This window comes from Rana temporaria, chromosome 1 (genome assembly GCF_905171775.1).
Source record: "Rana temporaria chromosome 1, aRanTem1.1, whole genome shotgun sequence".
NCBI lineage: Eukaryota > Metazoa > Chordata > Amphibia > Anura > Ranidae > Rana > Rana temporaria.
Window position 1 is genome coordinate 295,293,717 of NC_053489.1, and position 21,908 is coordinate 295,315,624.

The 21,908-nt window shown below is 46.8% G+C and overlaps 1 protein-coding gene across 1 annotated transcript in view; it reads left to right on the forward strand.

Moving 5' to 3' along the window:
* Nucleotides 1-4,814: 4,814 nt before the first annotated feature.
* The window catches only part of KDM4C (lysine demethylase 4C), a 705,949-nt gene continuing 688,855 nt past the window's right edge, over nt 4,815-21,908 (forward strand). Inside the window, exon 1 of the mRNA XM_040357651.1 lies at nt 4,815-4,999. The gene's annotated coding sequence lies outside the window, so the exon portion shown is untranslated. The remainder of the gene's footprint in view (nt 5,000-21,908) is intronic.

Here is a 21,908-nt window from a genome sequence, read left to right on the forward strand (position 1 = left end):
TCCAATTCCGACTGATCATAGGGGGGATGGGAGCATAGAGAGTCGAAAAATAGTCCTGAAATACTGAAAGTATCTCACCCGGGTAACTAGCCAATTCCCCATCAGAACGTCTGACAGCCGGAATACTCACCACTTGGCGAGAATCCGCCACTAACCTAGCAAGAAGTTTTCCATTTTTGTCCCCCTCTGCAAACAGTGTCTCTGATCAGTGGAGCATGCGCACTGGGATATGTCCGTTGAAAACGTCAAAAACGTGGGGTCAGTACTATTTTACATAGTACACGCCCCCGAACCAGCCTATTTTGAATTAGGCAGGCTTACTGCCGGTCCAGTTACACTGCACCGCCATAAGTATAAGCGCAAGTTGTATGTGAATACACAACTTGCTGCTCAAACTTACGGCGGCGTAGTGTATCTGAGATACGCTACACCCGCCTAAAGATAGGTGAAGCTATCTGAATCCGGGCCAAGGAGTCCACAAGTGACCTGCTAAAGGTATCTGAAACCTCCCCTAGCCCTCTATCATATTACTGCTTCCAAGTTCTACATTAAAGCATTGAAAAATACTAACGTGACTGGCGCCCACATTTGTTCTAACTTCCCATTATAGCCATGGACTCAGCCCTGGGGTGAATGTAAGCTCGCTCCCTGTCCCTGGAGGTACCTTTGTGCTCCCAGCATACCCAGGGGTGAGGAGGGGGGGGGGCGCTACACTAATGTCTTGGAAATTCTTTTGTACCATTCTAAATGATACCTTTTAACAATGATATCCCTCTGATGCTTTGGAAGCTCTCTGCGGACCATGGCTTTTGCTGTAGGATGCGACTAAGAAAATGTTAGGAAAGACCTACTAGAACAGCTGAACTTTATTTGGGGTTAATCAGAGATACTTTAAATGAAGGCAGGTGTGTATTGACTCCAATTTAACATGAGTTTGAATGTAATTGCTTTATTCTTAACACAGCTAGCCTGTTTTCCCGAAAATAAGACAGTGTCTTATATACATTTTTGCTCCCAAAGATGCGCTAAGTCTTATTTTCAGGGGATGTCTTATTTCTGATCCTCCTGTGTAATTTTGTTTGCCCCTTCTGATCCTCCTGTGTCATTTTGATTATCCCCCTCTGATCTTCCTGTGTCATTTTAAGTGATCCCCCTCCCCCACCCCTGTGCCAGTGGACACCTTCACCAGACACCCCCCCCACCCCTTTATCAAACATTTCCCCCCTACCTCAGTCACCCCTGTGTGTCCACATATTTGCCCGACTCCTGCTCCGCACTACTCACTGTCTAATTGTGAGTTGGTCAAACTCCATCAGGGCAGAGCAAGCAGCAGGCGGCAGCTTGTCCTGGCGACTATGCGGGCTCTCTGATGAAAAGAGACCACGCACTTCCTGTCTGCTCCATCTGCTCTGCGGACAATAGTGAGCTTTGGTGAGCCTTATTATCGGGATGCCTTATGTTCGGGGGAGGCTCTATTATCGGGGAGGTCTTATTTTTGGGGGATGCCTAATATTTCAGCGAGAGGCAAAACTGTAAGTATGTCTTATTTTCGAGGATGTCTTACTTTCGGGGAAACAGGGTACATCCCCAGTTATAAGAGGGTGTGCACACTTATGCAACCACATTATTTTGTTTTTTATTTTTAACCCCCCCTCCAAAATATTTCAGTTTGTTTTTCAATTGAGTTGTACAGTTTATAGGTCACATTAAAGGTTGAAAAAGTTCTAAAATGATTTATCTTTGTCTCATTTTTTTACATCACAGAAACCTGTTATTGTAGACTTTTTATATCCACTGGCCTAGATTCACGTAGGGCGGCGTAAGTGTGGGCGGGCGTAGCGTATCGTATTTACGCTACGCCGCCGCAACTTAGAGAGGCAAGTGCTGTATTCACAAAGCGCTTGCGTCCTAAGTTACGGCGGCGTAGCGTAAATGTGCCGGCGTAAGCACGCCTAATTCAAATTGTGAAGAGGTGGGTGTGTTTTATGCTAATGAATCGTGACCCGACGTGATTGACGTTTTGAACGAACGACGCATGCGCCGTCCGTGGACGTATCCCAGTGCGCATGCATCGGATAGAATGCCTAATATACGTCGAACACTGCCTATGACGTGAACGTAACTTACGCACAGCCCTATTCACGTACGACTTACGCAAACGACGTATAAAGATACGCTTGTTCCGACGTCCATACTTTGCATGGGCTGCGCCACCTAGAGACCTGCTTTATCTTTACGCCGGCGTATGTCTTATGTAAATGGCGTAACTAAATGCGACGGGCGCCACCTAGCGGCCAGCGTAAATATGCACCCAAGATACGACGGCGTAGGAGACTTACGCCGCTCGTATCTTGGCAGAATGTATGCGTAACTGATTCTATGAATCAGGCGCATACATATGACGGTGCTCATTCGGACTTACGACGGCGTATCTGTAGATACGCCGTCGTAAGTCTTTGTGAATCTGGGTCACTGTATTTATATTTACATTCATTGGCATATATAGTTTGTCCGTTGTTTCTTAGCCCTGCTTTGTAGGGCTAAGAAACAGAGAGATGGTTCCCTCTGTACAGAGCTCTCTGTTGACTGCCAACATAGGGCTCTGGGCTGTAATTGGACACAGCTGATCAGCAGGTCCCAGCCAATGGCTGACAGACTCATGCATATGTGCCCTAAACCCAGAAGCAGGCAGCGACAAACTACTAGTAGATTGCTTTGCCTGCACAGGCTCCCTATACGATGTATGCTGCGGGTGTTGTCCTTATGTTGTTAGGGCCATCTTTTACCTGTATGGGATGCACAGGTGGTCCATGCAGGTGTTCTGTCAAAAAGTTCCCCCGCATCGAATAGTGCCCGGAACGAACGTTGCATGCGCCGTACGTTATAGCACAACTGCTGATTTGCCGAACAGCTGGCCTGACGTAACTATGGCTAATGGCACATCATAGGAGGTATCTCTCGATGGGAAATACCATTTCACAGCCACAATTTAAACCTATACAAACAGCGGGGAAACTGTATCATCAGTACACTGTAAAGCAACCCCGCAATAGCGAGGCACAATGTGAGAACTACGGTCTCCCCCCCCCCCCCCCCCCCGCTGTTTGTATAGGTTTTAATTGTGCCTGTAAAATGGTATCTCCCATCAAGAGTGTGTGCGCTTGCACCCTTTTCACGTCACTCTAGCTGATTGACAACTCAGCTGGAGTGCGGTTCTGTCCTGCGTGTGCGCAAGCACTATTCGATAGGCCAGAACCTGTGTAATTTATATGTGTTCGGGTTTAAAGGGATGAGGTGGCAACTCTAGATAGGGGGCACTTCTTGACAGAATAACGGAAATCCTATTCATGCCAATTGTGTAGCAGCACCTGCATGGACACAGCCACTGCTCCTAATAGTATAAAGGTTAGTGCAGCGCATAAAATTCAAATGATGCAATAAGTGAAAAAAAAAAAAACGCAAAAACTGGGCCAAAAAGTCAATAAAATTCAAAATTCAACGTGAATAAAAGTCCAAGAAAATGTGTGACGAACACCTTAAGGCATGGACTTTTGTGTTACCAGGTAGTCATGCAAGCAGTAATGCAAATACACACGACGGCAGGTTGTCTTATCAGGTCCCAGTGACGTAAATTAAGGTGAGAGTGGCCAATCCTATAGTGGTGGAGGGATCACCTATTGTTTTTGAATCAACGTCGCCGGTGAATTTTCAGCGGATTCTGGAATTTGTTCATCACACATTTTCTTGGACTTTTATTCACGTTGAATTTTGAATTTTATTGACTTTTTGGCCCAGTTTTTGCTGGTTTTTTTTCACTTATTGCATCATTTGAATTTCTATGTGCTGCACTAACCTTTGTAATATGTACCGTACTTTTCTGGATCTTGTGATTTTCCTTAAAGCGGGGGTTCACCCTAAAAAAAAATTTTTTTCTAGCATGCCATCAAGCATACTAGCGCGAGCTACAGTATGCCTTTATTTTTGATGATTGACGGCCGGCTATGGCGCGTCACGCTTCCCGAAAATAGCCGAAATAGGACTTGGCTCTTCACGGCGCCTGCGCAGTCAGCTCCTAGTCTGTGCGCAGGCGCCGTATAGCGCCGTGAAGAGCCGAGACCTACTCCGGCTATTTTCGGGAAGCGCGACACGCCATAGCCGGCCGTCAATCATCTTCCCTCTGCATAGGAACGCCTACTCCCCGCGGGGAGTCTGAAACTTCACTACGGGATTAAACTGTGAGTACGGGGCAAAATAAATAAATAAAGGCATACTGTAGCTCACGCTAGTATGCTGGATTTAATGGTATAAACTGGTTTCTTAGGGTGAAACACCGCTTTAAGAGTTCAGCTTGCATTTATTTGGGGAGGGGATCTATTTATTTATTTTACACATATGTTTGCGCTGATTGCACCTTTCGCTATTCGTATACTGCTCCTAATATGACATCCATAGGGGTGCATGTCCCTGAATACAGACGGTGTAAGCTTAGGGACCTGCACCCACATATGTGTGAACCTAGCCTTAGGGGTACACAGCCAGCAATACAAGCCCTCTCCACTTTATCCAAAACTAACTCACTTTGTTATACTTGAATATATTCATGGATTATTATTATTTTTCCAAGCCTTTCTATGTATGTATTATAAGGTGCCATAGTGTCGTCCTATCACATACACTTCATGAGGGAGGACAGTGATAATGAGGGCACAAGCACGTGCAGTAGGCGGTCAGCTGGGAGCGCGTTCCCGGTCAGCCATCAGCTGTGATGTCGGGAGCGCGCTCAACCCCCTTCCCCCTTTTCTCTTTCTTCTCACTGCCAGCTCCGCCTCTCGACACACTTAACCCTGTGTATTCCGGGACATCTTGACGTCACTGTCACGACGTCATCATCCTTAGCCGAGACAGCCGGAGCAGCGAAAAGCAGCGACGACACCGACTTGTTGCGGGGATCACGGCTAGTGCGGGGGAGGGAGCGGCGACATACGGGCAGGCAGAGCGGGTATGTGTGTGTGGTGATTTACATGGTGTCCAGAGCGTTGCTATTCCCCTGTGTGAGGGCAGGGAGCGGAGGGGCCTGGAACTCCCCCTTCCCCCTCTCTATTCCTGATAAGTAGGGGGCTCACCTAGGGTAGGTGTGTGCATCTGTCATGGTGGGTGTGTGTTTATTTACTATCTCCACACTGAATAATAATAATGACGTGAGGAGATTAGACAGGTGGAGGCGCTGCAGTTCAACATCAGCCATGTTTGTTGTGGGCAGGAAGTGGGGCTGTCATTCTGAGCAGAACTTTCAGGATTTCCCTGCTTGTGACTTCCTTTGGCTGTTCTGGCAAGTGGGAGCTGTCACTGGTCTTGTCTACAGTTTTAGTGCAGGAATGGCAGAGGGCCTGGAAGATCCCCAAGCATTTCCATGCTGCTACTGGTTACATCACACTGGGCACACAACCAGTCACACCACTCTGGACAAGTTTGGGTACTCTGCTGTTGGCACAGCAGTCTGGGTACACTACAGTGGGCACATGGCATTGTGCACACAACTCTGACTACACCATGCTTGGCATACCACTGTGGGCACGCTACACTGCGCACACAACTCTGGGTACACCACACTAGGCACATAACCCTGGGTACACCACACTGGGCACATGACACTGTGCACGCAACGCTGGCTACACCACTGTGGGCATATGAGTCTGTGTACACCACGCTGGGCACTGTGGGAGCAGGACTCTGGATACATGACACCATGCACACAGCTCTGGGTACATCACACTGGACACATGACACCATGCACACAGCTCTGGGTACACCCCACTGGTCATACGACTGTGGCCACAGGATATAGTATTCACCACTCTTGGCATACGACTGGTCACACCACACAGAGTGGTTGACTCTGGGTACACCATGCTGGGCACAGGACTCTGGGCAGACTACTCTTGGTACACCATATTGGGCAGCTAACGCAGTGCACTCGAGTCTCGGTACACCATGTTGCACACACAGCTCTGGGTATGCCGCACTGGGCACACGACTCTGGGAACATCACATCTGGCACGGGAATGGTCACATCACACAGAGTACATGACTTGCAATGGCACACAACGCTGGGTACATCATACAGTGGACACGACTATGGGTACACCAACTTGGGCACAGAATGCTGGATACATTGCACTTGACACATGGGCATACGACTGGTCACATGGCATTGGACACATCACACTGGGCTGGCTTTACCAAGGCTTATATAGTAAAAGATTTTTTATGGTATGGAGTCTATTTAGCCAGCATTCAGACCTGTAGGTGTACAATTGAATTAAGGCTCAGTTCACACTAGTATGACTTTTTTGCAACGTTGCACTCTCTGGCACTCGGGTCGCAAGGAAGTCGCATCAAAGTAATGCAGGAACCTTTTCAAAGTCTTTGCGACTTAGTGACATAGATTGGAACAGTTGCCATTGAATCAATAGGCTGTGACTTGTCATTCAACTTTGTGTCCAAAGTAGTGTGACAAGTTTACTAGTGTGAACGGAGCCCAAGGTGGAACTCAGCACGTTTATTTCACTGTTTTGCAAAATGGTTATATTCAAGGCAGGCTATGAGTGATAACGGTCTGAGTTGCTTGTCTCACAACTGATCCCATGTGCAGCATCATGGCAAATAGGGATCAGAGGATAAGATGCCAGCTTTCTTTGCTGTTAAGGAGAGGAGGATTTAGGTCTGCTTTACGTACTGTCTGGTCTTTTTCCTGCTTAAGAAACTGGCATTTTTTTTATGCACTTGACTAATGTCCTGGTTCAGGCTTTGGGTGGGGAAAAAGGCATTTGCTGTTAGTTTATGTATTTTGAAAATCAAACTGGCAAAATAAATTTCAGGTGCTTTAAAACAAAAGGGGCTAGATTCAGGTAGGGGCACGCAATGTTACGGCGGCGTAGCGTATTTACGCTACACCGCCGTAAGTTAGAGAGGCAAGTGCTGTATTCACAAAGCACTTGCCTTCTAAGTTACGGCGGCGTAGCGTAAATGGGGCCGGCGTAAGCGCGCGTAATTCAAATGTGGATGAGGGGGTGTGTTTTATGTAAATTCTTGGTGACCCGACGTGATTGAAGTTTTTTACGAACGGCGCATGCGCCGTCCGTGTACATATGCCAGTGTGCATTGCTCCAAAGTACGACACAAGGACGTATTGGTTTCGACGTGAACGTAAATTACGTCCAGCCCTATTCGCGAAAGACTTACGCAAACAACGTAAAAAATTCAAATTTCGACGCGGGAACGACGGCCATACTTAACATTGCGTGCGCCTCCTAATAGCAGGAGTAACCTTACGCCGAAAAAGCCTAACGTAAACGGCGTAAAAAAATAGCGCCGGGCGTACGTAAATTTGTGAATCGGCGTATCTAGGTCATTTGCATATTCTACGCCGAAAACTACGGAAGCGCCACCTAGCAGCCTGCGTAAATATGCACCCTAAGATATGACGGCGTAAGAGACTTGCGCCAGTCGGATCTTAGGCTAATGTCGGCGTATCTTGCTTTCTGAATACAGAAAAAAGATACGCCGGCGCAGCTTTGAATTTACGCGGCGTATCTATAGATACGCCAGCGTAATTCATTGCTGAATCTAGCCCAAGGTGTGTTGGACCTCTGCAGAGAGACCACTGCTTTCGCAGACAGCAAGGGTCTCACTCTGCAGTATGATAGACTTCTCTGCTGTCATTGCAACTGCTTAGTGTACCCATGTGAATTGTGCCTTGTTGGTTTTCAGTATAAATTGGACCTTCTTTTGGTGGTAAATAATGGATATCTATTTGGACTTTTTTTTTTTAATCCTGCTTAAAAAATAGTGACCCTGGCGTAGAGCTGCACGATTAATCGTCAAGAATCATTATCACGATCTTGAAAAAAGTATTTCCCGATCTTTCTTTTATTTTTCTCTTTTTTTTCTTTTCTATTAGCCACAGCTGTAAAATCTGGGCAGTCTGCCAAGTATCACAACATTCATTATCAATGGAACTTAAGTCTAAACATTGTAACAATTTGTCCTTTTACATCAAAGGAATAGACTTGTGTGTAAATGAAGAAAGTTTAACCACTTAAACACTAAACCTTTTTCTGACATTTGTTGGTTTCAAGTTGAAATATTTTATTTTTTGCTAGAAAATTACTTAGAATCCCCCCCCCCCCCCTGTATTTGCGCAGCGGTCTTTCAAATGCAAATGTTTGGTGAAAAATTACCTTTAATGGATTAAAAAAAAAAAAACGTAAAGTTAGCCCAAATTTTATGGTATAATGTGAAAGATTTTACACCGAGAATCGTGATCTTTATTCTAAGCAAAATAAATCATTATTCTCATTTTGGCCAGAATTGTGCAGCTTTGCCTGGCACCTAGATCAAGCTGTGTTCTGGCTATTTTGTTATTTATTATTATTTCCTTCTATTTACTTATTTATGTTTTTACCCATTTTCGTTGACATTCCTCTCCTCTGAGAAAAACAAACAATGTATGCTTTTCTCTATCTTGAAAGGAGAGAGTGGGATGGGGTGTGTGTGACTGGAGTATTCGCAATGATTGCCAGTCTCAGTTCCAGCACAAACCCCAATGTGCATTTATGTGGCTCCACAGATAAAGGCCCACTTCCACAACACAGCATATATGTGTTCCACCAGTGGCAACAGACTAAAACAAACCAATGTTTTCTTCTGTGGTGTTTATTTTCTGTTCATGTGCAGTGTATGCGATGTTCTATACTGTACGTGCTTTTAGTGAGAACTGTTACAGATACCATTGTCCTCATGGGCTCATGCACAGGATTGATTAGGGCCATACACAACTCTGATTAGTACATTTTATGCAGCTGGGTTGGCCAAGTGTTTCTGATCAGCCTCTGACAGCAGTGCTAATTTTCTTATGTAATAACCTTGGACTATGTAGTGCAGGGATATGCAATTAGCAGACCTCCAGCTGTTGCAAAACTATAAGGCCTCATGTCCACGGACGTTTTTATAGCCACTTTTCTGAGCGTTTTTTGCAACTTAAAAACGGCTCTCCATGTTGGCCTATGGCCTTATGCCTAACGTGATGTTTTTGAGCTGTAGATCGCTGAGCCGTTTTTAAGCTGCAAAAAAAAAAACCAGGACCAGTGCGTTCAGAAGCTCCAGCGTTGGAGCTGTAAAGACGTCAGATGCCGGAAAACGTGATTTAACGAGGCTTAACGCTGTGTTAAGCCTCGTCCGGCGTTTCTTTCTCTATTCAAAATTAATGGTTCCCTATGGGAGCCCATTGATTTGAATAGAGGTCGCACCAGAACTCGGATCAAGATGATCCGACTTGCGGGGCGGCTCGTGTGCGAAGAATCTTGAAGGGGAACCCAGGTTCCCCACAGGATGATACCAAGGGTTAGTGCTTGTTGATGGGGACAAGGGCCTCTTTCCGACAACCCTGGCCATTGGTTGTCGGGGTCTGCACGCTTATTGTAATCTGAGAGCCCCCTTTAATAAGGGGGCCCCTAGAACCCGGCCCCCCACCCTATGTGAATGAGTATGGGGTACATCGCACCCACCCCCCATGTTGAGGGCATGCAGGCTGGTTCGGCTCAGGAGGGGGGGGGCGCTCGCTCGTCCCCACCCCCATTCCTGACCGGCCGGGCGGCATGCTCGGATAAGGGTCTGGTATGGATTTTGGGGGAAGCCCCACGCCGTTTTTGCGGCGTAGGTGTCCCCCCCCCCCTTAAAATCCATACCAGACCGAAGACTCTGGTATCATCCTGGGGGGAACCTCACGCAAATTTATTTATTTTTCTTAATTTGCGCGGGTTTCCCCTTCAAGATTCTCCGCACACGAGTCGCCTTGATCCAACTTCTGGTGCGACCTCTATTCAAATCAATGGGCTCCCATAGGGAACCAGTGATTTTTGAATAGAGAGAGAAAAACGCGGCTGAAACTAGTGCGGCAAAACGTGCATTGAATTCAATGCAAAACGCAGAAAAAATCGTGTTTAAAAACGCCGCTTTTTTCCTGGCGTCTGTACTAGCTTTACAGCCCGTTTTTAAAAACGTCCATGGACATGAAGCTTTAGGCCCCTTTCACACTGACACATTTTTTAGGCGGTTTAGCGCTAAAAATAGCGCTGCTATACCGCCTGAAAAAATCGTGCCCTGCAGTCTTCAATGTGAAAGCCTGAAGGCTTTCACATTGAAACGGTGCGCTAGCGGGACAGCTCCAAAAGTCCTGCTAGCTGCATTTTTGGAGGGGTATAGGAGTGAGGTGTTTACTGCTCCTTCCTAATAATAATAATACGCCTCTGCAGCGGCGCATTGCGGGTGGTATTAACCCTTTTCCGGCAGCTAGCGGGGGTTAAAACCGCACTATCTACTGATACGCCAGCCTAAGTCTTTCTGAATCCACCTAAAAGTTTTTAGGTTTGACCTCCTATTATATGGTTTTGGTAAATCTAAGCCCAGGTTCACACTGGGCTGCGAAAATGAAGCCATGCAAGCTCAGCTGAACTTGCACGATTTCACTCCCACTTGTCAGTCCCGATTGCGGCTGCGTTTACAGAGACATCTGTGCAGATGCGACGTTGCACAGATTAGGACAAATGCCACCGAATTGACGTGTCAAAACGCACCAGTGTGAACCAGGGCTAAAGGAAAGTTGTACAAGAAAAATTATATAATGTATGGCCACATACATTTCCTTGTAAAATTTCCATTTGATTCACCAAAACCATATAATATGAGGTCAACCCTTTAAATTTCTATGCAATCAGGCAGGCCCTTGCACTACATTGTTTGAAGGTAAATCTAAAGGAAATTGAATAAGAAAATTGTATAATGTATGGCCAGCTTAAGTCTGTGCAAATCCATGATTGGCTGATGCTGTTTGCATGTAATCACATATGGGATAGGGATAGCTGTGTGCCTCTGACACCAACTTTGTCTGCAACTGCTTTAAGTTCAGTACGGTAAAAATCATTTTCAAATTTTATTACTGTTAAAGTAAAACCTAATTGGATGACATTTAGTAGCTAAAACACTGAGCTCAGGTTCACAATGAATGTGGGTTTGTAATCGTGCTGAACTCGCACGATTTCAAACCGGCATTTCAGTTGGACTTCAGGGGCGATTTGAGAGAGATGTCTATTCAAATCGCCCGCAAAGTCGCTAAAAGTAGTGCAGGAACTACTTTTCAGACTCTGTGTGCCGCCGAAAAGTCTCCATCACACCGATTTCAGATGTTGCCGGAAATGGGCTATGAATTTACATGTCAAATCGGCCTGGTGTGAACGGGGGCTGAGGAGCATTTATCAGAACTGGATCAGACAGAATTTGCAGCATCTGTGCATGATGATAACCAGGGTGAATTTGATTTAAATCAACTCAATTTAAATCATAATTTTTAAAGAGCAACTGTCATCTGTGTCTCACAGCGACCACTTTAATGGGATGGCTGGTAATGTGGCAGTGACAAGGGGAGGGACGTGGCGGCAGGTTCTCTTAAATGTAAGAAATTTATTCTTGCTGGTAGTTAAAATTTTTAATAATTGCAAACAAAATGAAGGTTTCCTATTTAGAATAATAAGCTGTCGGGTTGGTAAAACGGCAATATCTGAACCGATTTCAAGTTAATTGTACATAGTTGGACTACTCCAAATTCTTTTATTTAACCACTTAACAACCACCCATAGCCAAAGTACGGCTACAGGGCGGTTGCTTAACTATGGGACGCCGTTAACTAACGGCGTTCCTGGGGCGCGCGCACAGGAGTGTCTGTGACCTCTGGACCCGGCGCATCACGGATCACTGTAAATCGCTGCTGATAGCGGCCGTTTACCACGTGATCACTCTGTCCAATGACGGAGTGATCACTTGTAAACAAACTGGCATCACGTGATGACGCCGGTTCCTCTCTCCCCTCTCTGTACCGATCGGTACAGTGTGAGAGGGGAGAGCGAGCGGAGGCAGCAGGACTGTGGGCTGGATCTGTGACAATGGCAGTCACAGATCCAGATCGTTATGCATATTATTGCAAATTTTTAACTGGGGTGCCCAAACTTTCGATCCCCACTGTATATATTTTTTAAACGCCCCTGTCCCCGTGTGCTCGCATGCAGAAGCGAACGCATATGTAAGTCCCACCTACGTATGAAAACTGTGTTCAAACCACACCTGTGAGGTATCTCTGCGAAAGCGAGAGCAATAATTTTGGCCCTAGACTGCCTCTGTAACTAAAAACATGTGACCAGTAAAAATATTTAAACATGTTGGGTATCTATTTACTCGGCGTAACTTCATCTTTCACATTATGCAAAAACATTGGGCTAACTTTACTGTGTTTTTTATTTTATTTTTTTTAATTTATTTTTTTAACACAAAACTGTTTTTCTCAAGTCGTCTTCCAGGGCAGCCTCTTGAGACCTTGGGCTCCTCCCTCTGGGTCAGGAAACACGCACACCCCTTTCTTTAAAGGTTGTCCTCCAGGCCTCCCTCCTCAGTTATTGTGTTTTCTGCCAGAAGGGAAGGAGCACAATAGGGACTAGGGAGCTCTGATTCCCAGGACTGTCCTGGGTAGGAGTCACTGGCTGGACTCTCCTCTGCCTGCGGCACCCCTCTATTCTATGTAGAAGAGGTGGTTGCCGTTCCCATGGCTGTCGGTTGCTCAGAGAGAGCAGGACTCTTTTTTTGGCACCAGTTTCCCCAAAGCCCTGGTACCTGTAATCCCAGTCGTCCTCGTGGCAATGCTGGGCAAACAGGCTCCGGATCGTTTTGTCTGGGGGAGCTTCCAGCGGACCAGGGGGTACAGCAGCGATGGCGGCGAGAGACGATGGCTGGCCATGCCGTTCCACGCAGTGAGCAGGGGCTTCCTCCTTCCGGAACGGCACTGCGGGGTCTCTGCGGTACACCAGGCGGAAGTGACGTCACGGGCGGAACGGCGTCATCAAGGAGCGCCGCATGGGTACAGTCTCATCCTGTAGCGGCGCAGCATGGGATAACAGGCACCCAGAGCTGTGCTAACAAGCTCGGCGGGGCCGTGCAGACACACCAGGGGCTATGGAGGAAGCCGGTATGGCGACAGACTCCGGTTCCACCGGCTCCGGCATCTCTCAGGTAAGGTGGCAAGGGTAGGCCATACCTTACATTGGGGGATTAGGTCTTCTTTCTGATGGGACCTTGCTTATTCCCTCCCTGGGTGGGGAACCTAAGGTGACGGGTTTCGGGCACTCACAGTGGTGAAGTAAGTCAGGGCAGTGTTCTAATTGGTTATTGTCCTTGATTGTTTGCTTTTAGGTTAAAGCCCAGTACAAGATGCCGGTTCAGATACCTAAGAAGAAATGTGCTGTTTGTGGGGCTAAGTTAGGCTCGAATTGGAGGAAGCCACTATGCCCAGATTGTATCGCCAGTCTCGTCAAAGATGACTCAGCGGCAGAGTGCCAAAAAGTCTTTGCGTCAGTTAAAGAAGAGCTAGCATCTACCTTCCAGTCATTTAGGGGTATGATGGATAGGGTACAGATGTCGTCCCCCCTTTACAGGGCAGCTAGTGCACCATCCTTGGCTGAGCCCTCAGTGGTAGGGATAGAGGAGGAGGCAGGAGGGTCAGTGAGGGAAAGTCTTTCCAGATCCCAGACCTCCTCTCAGGCGGACTCGGCATCTGGCTCTGAGGTGAAAGAAGATTCCTCCAGGGGGGCGAGGTACAAACTATCCCTTGATGTAGGGGATTTATAAAGGCGATTTACGAAACATTAGAAATTCGTGAGGATCCAGTCCAACTTTCCAAGCACGACCAGATGTATCAGGGGTGCTGTGCTCAAAAAGCCAGGGTATTTCCTATACACAAGTCACTTATTGAAGCGATTTTTCTGGAGTGGGAGCAACCGGAAAAAAAAACTTTCGTTGTGGGGAATCTCAAGCGGAGGTTTCCTTTTGAGGACGATGCTTCCCATCCGTGGAACAAGGTTCCAAAATTAGATGCACCTTTTGGCTAAGGTATCTAAAAAGACTGACCTGGCGTTTGACGACCTGGGGTCTCTGAAGGATCCCATGGACAAGAGAGGCGAAATACTGCTCAAAAGAGCCTGGGATGCTTCCGCAATAGGATTAAAGCCAGCCCTTGCAGCCACCTGTGTGGCCAGGAATTTGGAATGCTGGCTTGGTTAGTTGCAGGCTTACATTTCTGCGGGCACTTCCAGGCAGCAGATTTTGAAATAATTTTCTTTGCTGTTAAAAGCAGTTGGCTTCCTAACTGACGCCTCAACAGAGTCAGTTAAGTTGGCGGCTAGGTCGGCAGCGTTAGTAATTGCAGCCAGGCGGGCAGTCTGGCTAAAGACTTGAACTGGCGATGCGGCATCTAAGTTAAAACTCTGCGGCCTACCTTTCTCGGGTGATCATTTGTTTGGTCCAGGCCTCCAGGAGGCATTAGAGAGAACACAGTATAGGAAGAAAGCCTTCCCAGAAAAGAAAAAGAAAAACAAGGGTAAACGTTTTTTTCGTGGCTTCAAGCAAAGCCAGAATGATAGAGATGCCCGTCCCAAGAAGCATTGGTCAGGCCAAAAAGGGCGAGGTAGACTTTCTCAGTCGGCAGCCCATAAACCAGGATGAATGGTCCCTCAACGGGGAGGTGTTCAGAGAGATAGTGTCTCTCTGGGGGCAGCCAGAAGTGGACCTCTTTGCCACAGAAGTGAACAAGAAAACTCCAAAATTCTTCTCTCTTCACCCGCAGGACCGAGCTACAGGAATAGATGCTTTTGCCAACCCATGGCATTACAATCTGGCCTATGCCTTCCCTCCGGTGAGGCTGATTGCCAAGGTCATTCAGAAGTTCCTTAGGGAATCTACAGACCTGATTATGATTACACCGTTTTGGCCCAAGAGGCTGTGGTTCGTCAGCCTGAAGAAACTGGCCCTTTTTCCGCCATGGACTCTTCCGATCAGAGAAGACATAATATCCTTAGGCCCGATCTTTCACCCTCAGGTAAAAAATCTGAAGTTGACTGCATAGTTTCTGAGGAACAATTGTTGAAGGCCCACGGTTTCTCAGATAAAGTGGTAAGAACTCTTTTGGAATGCCGTAAACCGGTAACGAGCGATCTATTCCAAGGTCTGGAAGAAGTTCAGTTCCTGGCTGGTAGAGCAAGGTTTGGTTCGTCCGGGTATTCCAGTAGTGCTGGGTTTTCTACAGGCAGGGGTGGAGATGGCGTTATCCATCAGTACCCTTAAAGTGCAGACAGCAGCCTTGAGTATCTTCCTTGAGACTCCTCTTCAGCAAAATCGATTCGTAAAAAACTTTTTCAAAGCACTGGCAAGGTCCAAACCTGTGAAGGTTAGAGCTTGCCCCACCTGGGACTTATCTTTGGTGCTTAGAGCCCTTACCAAGAAGCCATTTGAGCCCCTGGAGAAATCTTCGCTGAGACACATCGTCCTAAAGACTGTTTTTTTTTTTTTTTAGTAACAATTCCATCAGCTAGGAGGGTCAGTGATCTACAGGCACTGTCGGTTCGAGAGCCTTTTTTGGTGATTCTGGACGACAGAATCATCCTTAAAACGGACCCTAGTTTTTTGCCCAAGGTGGCCTCTATGTTTCACAGGACCCAGGACATTGTCCTGCCAACTTTTCGTTCCTCTTCAGGAGATGAAGGGGAATTATTTCGTTTATTAGATGTTAAAAGAAATCTTTTGTTTTATTTAGAAACCACTAAAGAGTTTAGGCGTTCAGACGCTCTTTTTGTTAATTATTCGGATGCCCGTAAGGGTTATGGAGCATCGAAATCATCCATCGCTAGGTGGCTTAAGATGGCGATAGTTGAGGCTTATCGGTCAGGGGGTAAAGAACCGCCCTTGGTCAAAGCACATTCAACCCGGGCAGTCTCGGTATCCTGGGCAGAGAGAGCCGGAGCCTCCCCGGAAGAGATATGCAAAGCGGCAGCATGGTCGTCTCTTTCTACATTTGCAAGACACTACAGTTTAGATCAGGGGTGCCCAACCTTTTGAAGGCCGAGGGCCACTTAAGTGACTTAGTAACCAGTCGCGGGCCACAATGAGCGGAGTGGGCAGATGACAGGTCTGTGTCCACTCTGCATATGCAAAGAAGACACAGGCACAGCCCAATCAGATGGAAGGGGACGAATCCACTTCTGCTTTTTTAGCAAATCAGATTCAAGGTAGGCAGGGTGTAAATGGACAAAAAGTCTTACATCTTCCGCTCCATAGAGGTGAATAGAGGGTCCGATTGGGTTGGACCGTTTGTGTGAAAGGGGCCTAAGGCTGCTTTTACACTGAATGTCTGCAGTCTACCCACACCGTGGGTGCGGCGCAGTGTTCCTGTGGTTTTCTCACCAGTTAGCTGCATTTTGCCATAGACGTCTATCATATCCTGCAGGTGTGGTGCACTTTCTGAAAAGCCACTTGCTTCCTCTACTGCCGTCTTCATTCACAACACTGATGCTCTGAGCTGGCAGGTCGGCAACCTGCAATCTGGACTTGCAAATCGGCCATCCCAGAACAGGAGGTCGCGGGCCACATCAGAGGGCTCCGCGGGCCACATGTGGCCCCCGGGCTTCTGGTTGGGCACCCCTGGTTTAGATCTACTGTCGGACAAAGAACAAGCCTTTGGTCGGAAGGTTCTCCAGACAGTAGTCCCACCCTAAACAAGTAAGTTCTTGCTTATTATCTCAAGAGGCTGTCCTGGAAGACGACTTGAGAAAAAACGAAGTTAGGCTTACCGGTAACTCTGTTTCTAGGAGTCTTCCAGGACAGCCGGGATTTTTCCCACCCCATGTTAAGGTATAACTATAATAATGAGCTAACGGTGTGTTAGTGTGATGTCGTTCAGGTCCTTCTGGTAGTTCTCGGGTAAACTGAGGAGGGAGGCCTGAAGGACCACCTTTAAAGAAAGGGGTGTGCGTGTTTCCTGACCCAGAGGGAGGAGCCCAAGGTCTCAAGAGGCTGTCCTGGAAGACTCCTAGAAACAGAGTTACCGGTAAGCCTAACTCCGTTTTTGTTTTTTAAACGCATTAGAAAAATTGCTGCGCAAATACAGTGCGAGATAAAAAGTTGCAACAACCACCATTATATTCTCTAAGGTCTTTGCTAAAAAACATATATAATGTTTTGGGGTTCTATGTAATTTTCTAGCAAATAAATGATGATTTTTACATGTAGGAGAGAAATGTCAGAAGTGGCCTGGGTGCTCCAGAACGCCGGAAATTGCTCCCTGCATGTTGGGCCTCTGTATGTGGCCACTCTGTGTACAAGTCTCACACATGTAGTATCGCCATACTCGGGAGTAATAGCAGAATGTGTTTTGGGGTGTAATTTGTGGTATGCATATGCTGTGTGTGAGAAATAACCTGCTAATATGACAATTTTGTGGAAAAAAAAAAAAAAAAAGGGGAAAAAAAGAAATCTTGATTTTGCAAAGAATTGTGGGAAAAATTGACGACAACTTCAAAAAACTCACAAGGCTTTTTTCTAAATACCTTGGAATGTCTTCTTTCCAACAAGGGGTCATTTGGGGGGGTATTTGTACTTTTCTGTCATGTTAGGGCAGGGCTCGACAAATCCTGGTTGCCAGGTCGCCATGGCGACTAGAAATGGCCTCCTGGCGACTTGGCTTTGAAGGTGAGCAAGTATTGGTATTACAAGTTAAGCATTACAAGTTAAACAGCAATTCTAATGTAATTTTTCACTGCCATCTTCTTCCCTCTAATTGGAACCCCCAAACATTATATATATTTTTTATTCTAACACCCTAGAGAATAAAATGGCGATCGTTGCAATACTTTCTGTCACGTTGTATTTGCGCAGCGGTCTTACAAGCGCACTTTTTTGGAAAAAAAATTCACTTTTTTAAATTAAAAAATAAGACAACCGTAAAGTTATCCCCATTTTTTTTTTAATAATATGAAAGAAAATGTTACGCCGAGTAAATTCATACCCAACATGTCACGCTTCAAAACTGCGTCCGCTCGTGGAATGCCGACAATTTTTTACCCTTTTAAAATCTTCATAGGCGACGTTTAAAAAAAATCTACAGGTTGCATGTTTTGAGTTAGAGGAGGTCTAGGGCTAGAATTATTGCTCTCGCTCTACCAATCGCGGCGTAACCTCACATATGTGGTTTGAACACCGTTTACATATGCGGGCGCTGCTCATTAATGTGTTCGCTTCTCCACGCAAGCTCGTCGGGACGGGGTGCGTTTTCTGGCTCCTAACTTTTTTAGCTGGCTCCTAGATTCCAAGCAAATTTGTCAAACCCTGATCTAAATATCAATTATCTAATCGGACTCCACTATTGGACATTTATATCACTACAGTACACATGGGTCGAAAATTGGTCGGTTTGGCAGAAACAGGCCAACGTTCGGCCTGTGAATACAGCTGTCTGTTCTACAGAAGGCAGTCCTACAACCAACTTCTGTCGAATGGGCATGCTGGGAAAACTAGCATCAGATTGGCGCTCGCAGCCAATGGCAGCAAGCACTGATCAATGTGTTCTGGAGGGGGGGGGGGGCAGTCCCCCTGTCAGAATACCATAGCAGAGTGGGGGAGATTGCCTGTGTGTTAGTATGGCGATCTTTTCAGCTTTTTTTTGTTTAGCCTGCTGGGTTGAATGGGGGAAAAAAACTTCTACTTTAAGATTTTTAACTTGCCATTTCTTGGAGTACAGGACACGGGTTACTGATGGACTATGGATTTTAGCAGTGAGTCAAAAAATAAATTTATTGCTGCTTGTACCTATTTTGAGCACAATGCACCAGTAAACATTCTATGCCATAGTTGTTGACTGCTAGTTCAGTGACAGCAGGGCAGCTGTCATAATACAGCAATCGGGAACCAATCGGCATGGTTCACCATCATGCAATCACTTTGACAGCCAATCGTAGAGATTACATGGCTTTGTTTAGACATGGGCCCGCATCGGCTATTCCGCACAGTCACTTTGACAGAAATAATCTCCAGGCTGTGGTTATCAAAGTGATATACAATCTGTTTAAAATAACAATTCTCGGTCAAGTCTCTTCCCACTGTAACCAGATGATGACTGTCATTCTAAGTGATGTTTATGTTCATACTTAATGTGTAATGAGAGGCATGGTGCTCTATCAGCATGCCTGAAGATGTGCAGTACCCTTGGCATTTAACTGACCAAAGATAAAACCGTTAGTGCTGTGAACCGGAGTCCATTGCTTGAGATAGTGGCAATTTTACCTTTGCATACCTCTGGGGAAAAATATCAGGCAATTACAGAAATGGGAAGGGGGTAGATTGGTATTCTGAGTAGAGATGCTATGGCTTCAGGGAAGTTTTTTTGAGGTTTAGAGAACTAGCTGGCTGAAAATGAAAATATGTATTCTTTATTTTAACCACTTAACCACCAGCCGCCGTCATATAACGGCGGCAAGGTGGTTGCTTAACTGGGGGTCGCCGTTATTTAACGGCGCCCACCAGAAGCTGTAATGCGCGCCGCCTCGGGCGCGCACACAGAAAATTCTGTGCGCGCCGGGTCTATGAGACCCGGCGCTACACAGATCACGGTAACTGACCGGCAACGGCGGTCTTTTACCATGTGATCGCGCCGTCCAATGACGGCGCGATCACAAGTAAACAAACCGGCGTCATTTGATGACGCCGGTTCCTCCCTCCTCTCGCTGTACCGATCGGTACAGTGTGAGAGGAGAGCGCGGATGGCAGCAGCAGTGTGGGATGGATCTGTGACTATTGCAGTCACAGATCCATCCATCCCTGCTCAGCCATCCCTGCATTAACCCCTGCAATACTCTGCCTTCCCTGCGCAATTACTCTGCAATACCCCCTGCGCAATACTCTGCAAAACCCCCGTGCAATACTCTGCAAAACCCCCGCGCGATACTCTGCAAAACCCCCGCGCGATACTCTGCAGTACCCCTTGCGCCATACTCTGCAGTACCCCTTGCGCCATACTCTGCAGTACCCCTTGCGCCATACTCTGCAGTACCCCTTGCGCCATACTCTGCAGTACCCCTTGCGCCATACTCTGCAGTACCCCTTGCGCCATACTCTGCAGTACCCCTTGCGCCATACTCTGCAGTACCCCTTGCGCCATACTCTGCAGTACCCCTTGCGCCATACTCTGCAGTACCCCTTGCGCCATACTCTGCAGTACCCCTTGCGCCATACTCTGCAGTACCCCTTGCGCCATACTCTGCAGTACCCCTTGCGCCATACTCTGCAGTACCCCTTGCGCCATACTCTGCAGTACCCCTTGCGCCATACTCTGCAGTACCCCTTGCGCCATACTCTGCAGTACCCCTTGCGCCATACTCTGCAGTACCCCTTGCGCCATACTCTGCAGTACCCCTTGCGCCATACTCTGCAGTACCCCTTGCGCCATACTCTGCAGTACCCCTTGCGCCATACTCTGCAGTACCCCTTGCGCCATACTCTGCAGTACCCCTTGCGCCATACTCTGCAGTACCCCTTGCGCCATACTCTGCAGTACCCCTTGCGCCATACTCTGCAGTACCCCTTGCGCCATACTCTGCAGTACCCCTTGCGCCATACTCTGCAGTACCCCCCGCTCCATACTCTGCAGTACCCCCCGCTCCATACTCTGCAGTACCCCCCGCGCCATACTCTGCAGTACCCCCCGCGCCATACTCTGCAGTACCCCCCGCGCCATACTCTGCAATACCCCGGCCAATACTTTGCAATACCCCCGCACCAATACTTTGCAATACTCTGCAATACCCAGAAAATACTCTGGGGAAAAAAATGTGTTTTAACCACTTCCCGCCCACGTCATATGAGGTCCTTGACTTTGTGCAGGGATATCTAAATGATGCCTGCAGCTACAGGCATCATTCAGATATCATTTTTTTCAGCCAGCGATTCTCTACACCATAAGAACGATCATGGCGGCTGTTCCGCCTCTTGATCGTTCTTACGGGAGGCAAAAGTGGACGTCCCCACTCCCTTCGCCCTCCGGTGCTTCTTCTGACTCACCGCTGCGATCGAAGCCAGGATCGTTTTTTTTTTTTTTTTTTTTTTTTTTTTTTTTTTTTTTTTCAGGCTTCCCAGCCTAGAGGTGAGATGTGGGGTCTTATTGACCCCATATCTCACTGTAAAGAGGACCTGTCATGCTATATTCCTATTACAAGGGATGTTTACATTCCTTGTAATTGGAATAAAAGTGATCAAAACATTTATTTTTGGGGAAAAACGTGTCAAACTAAAATAAATAAAGTAAAATGAACAATAAAAAATAAATATTTAAAGCGCCCCTGTTCCCGCGTGCTCGTATACAGAAGCGAATGTGCACGCAAGTCCCGCCCACATATGAAAACGGTGTTCAAACCACACATGTGGGGTATCGCTGCGAAAGTTAAAGCGAGAGCAATCATTTTGGCCCCAAACCTCCTCTGTAACTAAAAACATGTAACCAGTAAAACTTTTTAAAACGTCGCCTATGGGGATTTTTAAGTAGCGAAGTTTGGCGCCATTCTACAAGCGTGTGCAATATTGAAGGGTGACATGTTGGGTATCTATTTACTCGGTGTAACTTCATCTTTCATATTATGCAAAAACATTGGGCTAACTTTAATGTTTTTTTTTTTTTTTAAAAAGCACAAAACTGTTTTATTTCCCAAAAAAATGCGTTCGAAAAATTGCTGTGCAAATATCATGCGCGATAAAAAGTTGCAACGACCGCCATTGTATTCTCTAGGGTCTTTGCTAAAAAAGCATATATAATGTTTTGGGGTTCTATGTAATTTTCTAGCAAATAAATGATGATTTTTCCATGTAGGAGAGAAATGTCAGAACTGGTCTGGGTGCTCCAGAACGCCTGATGGTGCTCCCTGCATGTCGGGCCTCTGTATGTGGCCACGCTGTGTAAAAGTCTCACACATTTGGTATCGCCATACTCAGGA